Raw genomic sequence first — 9288 nt, 5'->3', positions numbered from 1 at the left:
AAAGAAACAGTAATGTAATGCCATCAGTTAAGACAATAACTAGAAGTAATATCTCTGAGGTAATAAGTGTTGATGAAAATAATATATCTAATGAAAATAATGTGTCTGAAGGTATAATAGTTAATGAAGGTAATAAGTCTAATATTATGAAGTTTAATGATGATAAGATGTCTAAGGTAACAAGAGTTAATGTAAATAATGAAAGTAATGTAACACTAAAAATGCAAAAAAGTGATGTGAAAAAACAAAGCAGTGAAATAACAACAGATTCAGAGAGTATGGAGGAAGAAAACCCTGAATTAATTAAATTGTTAAATAAATATAAGAATGTGTTTTCCAAAAATAAGTATGATGTAGGTAAAATTAACATTGAACCACAACGAATTAACTTGACTTCTGATTTGCCTGTCACTTTAAAACCTTATCGAACTTCCCCTAAGGAAGAAGAAGAAATTAGACGACAAATTGATCAATTATTAAAAAATGGAATGATTAAAGAAAGTAGTAGTCCTTATGCATCCCCAGTAACTTTAGTATTAAAACGCGATGAGGGCAAAAAAAACTAGAATGTGTATTGATTATCGTAAGTTGAATGCTTTAGCAAAGACTGATGCTCATCCCCTGCCCCGGATAGACTTTTTATTAGACAAATTAAGTAATGCAAATGTTTTTTCTACAATAGATCTAAGATCAGGGTTTTGGCACATTCCTGTTCACCCTGATGACACCGGAAAATTGGCTTTTATTACAAATTTTGGACTGTATGAATGGCTAAGACTCACTTTTGGCTTCAAAAATGCACCGGCTATCTTTAACAGAGTTATTAAACGCATCCTCATTAAAAATAAAATCCAATTTGCTTGTAGTTATTTTGATGACATAATTGTTTACTCTTCTTCCAAAGAACAACATCTAAAGCATTTGAGTGAATTATTTGAAATATTTATTCAAGAAGGTATTAAATTGAACCAGAGTAAATGTGTCTTTGCCAAAGATAAAGTCAATTTTCTAGGTTATGAAATTAGAAAGGGTAAAGTTACCCCAGATAACCAAAATATTGAAAGTATTAAAAATTTGAAATATCCAAGTAATGTAAAAGAACTACAAAGAGTGCTAGGCAGTGTAAGGCATATACAAAGAGTGCTAGGGAGGCAGTATCATAGATTCATGTCTAATTATGCTAAATTAAGATATCCTCTAAATAAATTATTGAAAAAAGATGTACCATGGCATTGGGATGATCAATGTCAAACTGCTTTTGACGAACTGAAAAATATTTCTTAAAATATTCTTATTTCAAAACCAGTCTTACAATTGTATGATCCAAATAAACCTTGTCATGTTTTTGTTGATGCATCACAGATTGCTGTGGGAGCTGTTTTGAAGCAGCCAGACGAAAGTAATGTATTGCACCCAGTTTTCTACCATTCTAGAGCTTTAAAAGATTACGAAAAAAATTATGCAATTACAGAACTTGAATGTTTAGCTATTGTTGATGCATTAGATAAATTTTATTACTATCTTCACGGTCAAAAATTTACAATCCATACCGATCATGCAGCCCTTGTTTGGCTTAAAAATGTTAAGAATTTAAGAGGCAGATTATTCCTTTGGTCACTCCGACTCAGTATGTTTGATTACGAAGTTAAATATCAAAAAGGCTAGACTAGAAGAGAAACACGCTAATGTGACAATCCAAATCGTAAAAAACAACCTTATATTTAGCGTAGGTATAATGAAACACTCAATCGATTTCGAGGGCAGCTAAAGGTCCCTCCTCATCAGGAGAAAGAAATACATAGAAAGAAGAAAATAGGAATCATAGAAACACGTGGTGCTTATCAGCACTGCACGTGGTTATAACTAGATTTTTAATCAGAGTTGCACTGGCCGCCTACTTTTACTGAGCCAGGCTGTCTGATCAAGCATAAAGAAATATTAGCGAAGTTAAAATAGGGAGCGAGGGCAAATGCACATTACGCTCAAAATCTGTTCATTTACGCTCAAAATCTGTTCAGATTAAAAATCTAGTTATAACCACGTGCAGTGCTGATAAGCACCACGTGTTTCTATGATTCCTATTTTCTTCTTTCTATGTATTTCTTTCTCCTGATGAGGAGGGACCTTTAGCTGCCCTCGAAATCGATTGAGTGTTTCATTATACCTACGCTAAATATAAGGTTGTTTTTTACGATTTTGATCAAAAAGGCTCTACAAACGTTGAAGCTGATATACTTTCTAGACAACCTGTTTCTCACCAACTCCAACATTCTGTGTATTTACTTAATCGTGATGAAATTATACAACAGCAAAAAGTGACAATCTGTGTGATAAAAAATATGTAGAAATAAATGATTTGATGGTAATAAAGAAGAAAAAAGGTTATAAAATTGTGGTACCAAAATCCATAAGATTAAAATTATTAACTGAAACTCATGAAAAATTCGGACACCCAGGTATTGATGCTATGTTAAATTGAATCACCCCAAATTATTATTGGCCCTACATTAGTAAAGATATTGGAAATTTTGTGAAACATTGCCATGTTTGTCAAATTAATAAAAAGAAAAAAACCAAAAAATTTGGACTTATGCAAGAAGTACCCTCAACTGATAAACCTTTTGAATGTCTTTCTATTGATACAGTTGCCGTTTTAATTACAGTCAAAAGTCCTTAATTCGGACACCCATAATCCGGAATGATCTATAATCCGGACCTGAAAGCTACAAACTTTCTGCGCATGCGTCGCGTTTATGCATGCGCACAGGCGTTTACGAGTGCCCGTAAGACCTTTACGGCTGCGAATAAGTTTGTGCGCATGCGCGTTTAATGTGTAACGGACGGTATAAGCTAAGCTAAAATTATCTAATTCAGTTAATGTTGCAGATTGCTTTGTTCCTTAACCTTCGAATTGGATCCGGCTTATTATTTTTTGCAGACTGTTAGATCAATTTCATGAAAGTAAGCTTGAATTTTCGATTATGTCAAATAGAATTTCCGATATATATTTACTAATATGTAATTTATATCTACAAAGCGAAGGTATGTTTCGAAATCCGAAATCTGTTTATCAATTTCACGCCGCGGATTGGAAGTTGATCTGTCAGCACTATCCTTATCTTCAGAGCAGATGTTTTTATTTTATTTGGCTTATATTTCCTTACTAAGTGTAGTATTTCATCTCGATGTACTCCGTCTTTGATATGATTTAAATCAAGTTCCTCGTCATTATAATTCGCTTCCGATAGTGAAGAAAGTGACCCAGAGGTTATTGAAAACAAAAACATTTCGATTGACAAATTAGTCGGTATTCTCAACACAGCAATTATAGGACTTGAACAGCGGAACTTTGTAACTAAACAAGAAATTATGTCTGTTTAATAGAATTAAAGAGAAAGTATTATCACATGAAACGAAGCAACTTATATTGAAAGAAATGTTTAATAAAGTAAACAAATAAATATTAAGCTTTTTCTTTTTGTAAATTTTGATACCCTTTAGATCATAATTGTTCTTTATTTCATAAATTACGGTTTCATATTGTTCATTTTGTAATTTCTGCATGCCATCTTACCAGATTTAAACTGATGATCTATAATCCGGAAAAATCGATAATCCGGAATCGCCGAAGTCCCGACGAGTCCGGATTAACGACTTTGACTGTATTATAATTCTACAAAAAAATATTTACATCTTGTGATCGATCTTGCCACAAGGTATGTCTGGGCTTTTCCATCTAAAAGTGCAACTACAGAAACTTATGCTAATATTTTGAAACAAATTTTCTAAATTCAAGTCCCCGAAAAAATCCTTAGTGACCGCAATGCCGCATTCTCCTGCAATAGATTCAAAAAATTTCTTAGAAATTATAATGTGAAACAACTTCTAACTACTGCCCATCACCCCCATACAAATGGTAAAGTAGAGCGTGTGAACAAAAATCTAGGAACCCGTTTAAGATGTAAAGTAAATTCTACATCATCGAAAATTCCATGGACGAAAATTTTAGATCAAGTTATTAGTGAATATAATAATTCTCCTCATTCGGTAACTAAATTCACCCCTGCATAGCTTTTACTAGGAAAACTTCCTTTCGATTTTTCCCTAGATCAAAATACTTACCCTCCGGTTGACATAGCGAGAAAATTAGCTAAAGAGAGAACTATTAAATATCATAAAAGGAATAAAAGTCGTTATGACACAAAATTTGCAGATGTAGATTTTCAACCTGGTGTTCTAGTTTTATTTGATGAATTTGAATTTCCGAATACACGTAAATTGACAGCTCCCTATTCTGGACCATACCAAATTGTCAAAAAATTATCTGAGGTTAATTATGAAATTGATAAAAAGAATTACCACACAAAGAAACCTACTGATATTGTCCATGTTTCCAGACTACGACACTACCAAGACCCAGAAAATTTTAAACTACATCACCAATAGGTAAACTTACCTTTCTTTTGGTAAACACTCAGCTGGGGTTGCTGCTAAAGGTAATTAGAGCACTTCTAATTATTTAATGTCTAATTTTCTGTGTTGTAAATTTTTGGTGTGTTGTTTTGTATCTTTGTATTTATTTTGTATTTATGTGTCAATTTTTTGGCAACGACATTAATGGTAATTATAAAATACTATTGAAGTTGAAAGTTGTGTTGAACGACAATGCAGTATATGACATAATTGTCATTGTCGATAGTGAAAGGTAAAATACGAGTAAAATTATTATGTAAAATGATTATTATCAAAATAAGTGTTTTATATGAATAAGTAGTCAAAATAAAATACTATAAACAAACTAAAAGTCAAAAGGAAATATTAAGAAATTAGTCAAGTATTGCAATTGTCAATGATATGAAAAAAAAAAAAATTAGAGGAATACCTCACCTCAAATAGAAAATTTTAATATTAAAGCCACGGCGAATTGCAAATGAAAGATTTGTAAAATACGAACTGCTCTAATGTTTTGCAGCAATCTCTAAAGACCTGGATACAGAACTGAAACTGTTCTCGAAAAATGTTTTCCCAATACTGCATGCATAATGTTATTTTTCTTTATTTTCTATAAATGTCAATATATTAAGGTATATTATTTACAATTTTATATATTGATATTATTATTGACTGTGTTATAGTGAGAGTGTCTATTTAAGATTAATGTTATTGTAACTCGAATTCTGGATGCGAGTTCTTCAAACAAATTAAGCAATTATTTAAAATATTTTTTCTATTTGGAATGTCTTGTGGCCGAGGCGCCCGGCTTCAAGCCTTTTCAGATGGGGGGAATATTTGTAATAATAAAATTCCATAGTCAAGAATACACTTAAAATTCTAACTGCATGTTCTTTTCTTTTTTAATGGCGACGTTCTCTTATTTGAAAGTACGTGGAATTAAATCCACAGCCCCGTAGTCAAGTTGTTTTTCCCGCCTTTTCTACACGTACAGTTTTAGAATGTTCTGGAGATATTTAAAGCGAACTGGATTGGCTGACGAGGTTGACGTCATTTCTGTGAAGCTCCGCCTTTCCAGAGGCTATAAAAGGACTCGCAAAAGGAATATCGGAGCTTTTTCTTTAATGTAACAAAGCAGTAAACTTCATACAAAAAGTTATTAGTAATTCTTTTTTATTTACTCCGGAGATATGAATTTTGTAACTGCTATTTCTCCTGAATAATAATAAATGGATCCTGTTTTTTAAACTTATCGTCTGATTATTTAAGCTATGACTAAAGCTGATACATCACATATATATATATATATATGTATTTCAAAATACAAATGGTCACCAGCGCCTATATTACGAGTATCATTTGTACCCTCTGGCGTTGAAGCTGGCAGCTCCCACTAATGACACTTTTTCCTTTACTTTGTTCATACCACAGTCTGCCGTTAAATTTGAATCCATAGAATTCTGCTTGTGCTACAGATGTTCTGGTAAGAAATACTGGGACAATAACGGAAGCAGCAATTACAAACTTGCAGCTGTTAGCCGAAAATCGCAAACTCTTTCAATATACGGAAACAGATCAATGATGCTTTGCGAGTCAATTTGAACAGTACAAAGTCCGATATCTGGAATTATCTAAAATCTGGAGCACCGAATTATCAGAGACCATTTTTTTCCTTCCCCTCTCTTTTTTTGGATACTTTTAGGATGCCCGTTTGACATTTTTCGTAATAAAACATGTGGAATATCTCGATTCTTAATTTAACTTCTGCACTAAATAAAATACATTCATACCGAAGAACAATAATTTATTAGCATAAATCTGTATAATTAATAATTTGGCTTTGCAGTTACCCTTTTACTTGGCATATATCTCAACATTCTGCATCGAACAAAACATTCTACACTGAAAACATCTATGACACCTACCTGGAGAATCATTATTTCTTATTTTCCACTTTTCTTCCACTTTCTTTTTCTTTCCACTTTCTTTTCTTCTTTTCATAATTGAATACCAAAGAGCATGGTAACCTTTCATGCTGACATTACACTTGACAGTTATTACAAACTTAAGCTAACTCTGCTGCAAAGTGTTGTGTGTGGTTGACACGGAGAAATTTAACAGAAAATGTTTTTCCATATGCAAAAAATAGATTTTGTAAATGATATTCGTACACCAAAAGATTACATTTAGTGTTGTTTGAATTCGGAGCAACCAAATTGTTATGCAAATAAGTCCACGGCTGGTGCCAGAGCTGGTGTGGCCGCAATTAAGGAAGGAAAAATTTTTAGAATTCAGAGAAGCAGCGAGCAACAAAATTAAGGATGGAGCAAAATCTCTAGAATTGAGGGAAGGCACCGAGATGCAAAATTTTTAGAATTTAGGGACATGCTTGGCAGCAGAATTTAGGACCTGCAGAGAGTACACCTGGCCGCAAAATCTCTAGCATCGGCCCTGGTTAAGCTATAAGGCAGGGGGTTCTCAACCGGTGGTACGCAAGAGAAAAATAAGTGGTACGTATTTTTAACTATTGAGTATAAAAATTAAATACCGCAACATCCTGAATCTAAGCATGTTAGTTTAAAGGATAAATTTGAAGAATATTTTTACAAAAATTTATCGGAGTTCAAAAATAATAAACAAGCAATGAAAGGCTTTGTTACTTCGAGTGAAAAAGCTTTGGAAGCTAGTTACTTAGTAAGCCTAAGAATTGCCAAGACTGAGCAGGCTCACACTGTTGGAGAAAAACTTATATTACCAGCAGCTAAAGATATCGTTTTGACATTATTCAACGAAAAAGCAGAAAATGAATTTAATAATACTCCATTATCAAATGCTACAGTAAGTCGAAGAATTCATAAAATGCCAAATTCCATAAAAGAGACACTTAAAGATTAAACACAGTGAATATTTCACATTGCAAGAGGATGAAAGTAGTGATATAATGAACTTTATACGTTTCGAAGGAAAACTACGAGGGTTGGAACTTTAATAGTGGCAACTACTTATTTACAAGGAATACAAAAGTGATTCATGTCACCATGTTTTACAGTCCTTCAATATAGTCGCCAGCATTGTGTACAACCGGTTTCCAACGATGTGGAAGTCGCAGAATACCTGTAGTAGCGCCTGTTTTGTTGATAGTTTGAATGGACCGGTCTACTGCCGCAAGAATCTCAGGAACAGTTTGGAAGCGAGTGCCACGAATTGGTTCCTTCATCTTAGGAATTAAGTCATAGTCACAAGGGCTTAGATCTGGGGAGTATGGTGGATGGTAAAGCACTGCCCAGCCCCATCGCTTGAACAAATCAGTCACAACTTGCGCTGCATGCGGCCGAGCATTGTCATGCAAAATGAGAGGAGCGTTCTGCAGAAAGTGTCGCCGTTTTTTCTCAAAGATGGTCGGAAATCGTGCTCCAAAAATGAGCAGTAATACTGCGCAGTGACGGTCTGCTGTGGGGGAACGGTATGCGTTAGGATGACACCATCACAGTCGTACACGAGAATCACCATAACTTTCACATTGCTGGGGTTCTGACGAAATTTCGAACGTTGTGGTGACCCTTCAGTTCTGGCTGGTACGATCGGGCCCAAGTCTCATCCAGCATAATGATACGGCGTAAAAAAAGCATCTCCTTCGCGCTCATAGCGCTCCAGGTGGGTTCGGGCACCATCGTATCGTAGCCATTTCTGCATGTCCGTCAATTGATGTGGAACCCATCGTGAGGCAATTTTTCTCATGGGCAGGCGTTCCTCCAGAATGTGCAACACAGTCGTATGCGCTAATCCTGTTTGTCCGGCCAGCTGACGAATCGTTTGGCGGCGATCACTGTCCATTAGTGCGGCAACAGCTTGCACGTCTGCATCGCTGACACTCGGACGACCTGGCCGCAGCATGTCTGCCACGTTTTGGCGTCCTTCATTGAATGCTTTCACCCATCTTGCTACGGTTCTGTAAGGCAATGCAGATTCCCCGCAAGCCCTTGATGACACTGTCGTGCTGTATGACCTCTGGCACATTCGATTTTTATCCAACATCGTTGTTCTTGTTTTGAAAACATCCTGACAACACTTACTTTAGACCGCGAGCTAATACAAGGAACTACAGTCCAGGGATAAATAGAAGGGCTAGGTCATTCCTTTGTTCGACTCCTCGCCGACGCGAGCCTCATGGAGGGGGGGGGACCAGAAGTAATATGACGTGTCTCTGTTGCACCTACTCTGATTTCGCGCCTTTAAAACTGTAGTTTCATTCATTTGCGAGACGATTTTCTGGAGATCGCATATCCCAAATTAATGTTAATCATACATATTTGTTTTCTAATAATGCAAATATTTAAAATAATTTGTGTATATATATATATATAGTTTTAGTCAGTTTTCCTTTTAATTCTATATTTAAAGTATCCTTTATGTAATATGGCTTCTTGTGCTGTAGCAACGTGCCGTAACACTTATAGAAATACGAAAGGAAGAGATATTGTATTTCATGCTTTCCCAAAGGATAATTTGCTTTTGACGAAAGAATGGATACATAAATGTCGAAGACAAGATTCTATTAATGTGAAAAACGCAAGAATTTTAAGCGAACATTTTCTGTGCAGTGATTATGAAGATGACATGAGAAATCGCTTGCTTGGATTGCCGCAAAAGAAACTGTTGAAATGCAATGCTGTGGCGAAAGTAAATTTATCGTGTGCAGAAAACGAAATAACACAAAGAAATCGGAGACATTTGAAAAGAAAACTAATGCAGAGTGCTTTTGAAAGACTATACGAATTAACCCCAAAGAAAATTTATTTTGAGGCCGAGAACGAAATTCAAGCTGACAATAATAAA

The sequence above is a fragment of the Stegodyphus dumicola genome, chromosome 3 (genome assembly GCF_044657685.1).
Source record: "Stegodyphus dumicola isolate Sdum_Otavi_A_Nest chromosome 3, ASM4465768v1".
Classification (NCBI taxonomy): domain Eukaryota; kingdom Metazoa; phylum Arthropoda; class Arachnida; order Araneae; family Eresidae; genus Stegodyphus; species Stegodyphus dumicola.
Note: the sequence above shows the minus strand (reverse complement) of the source record.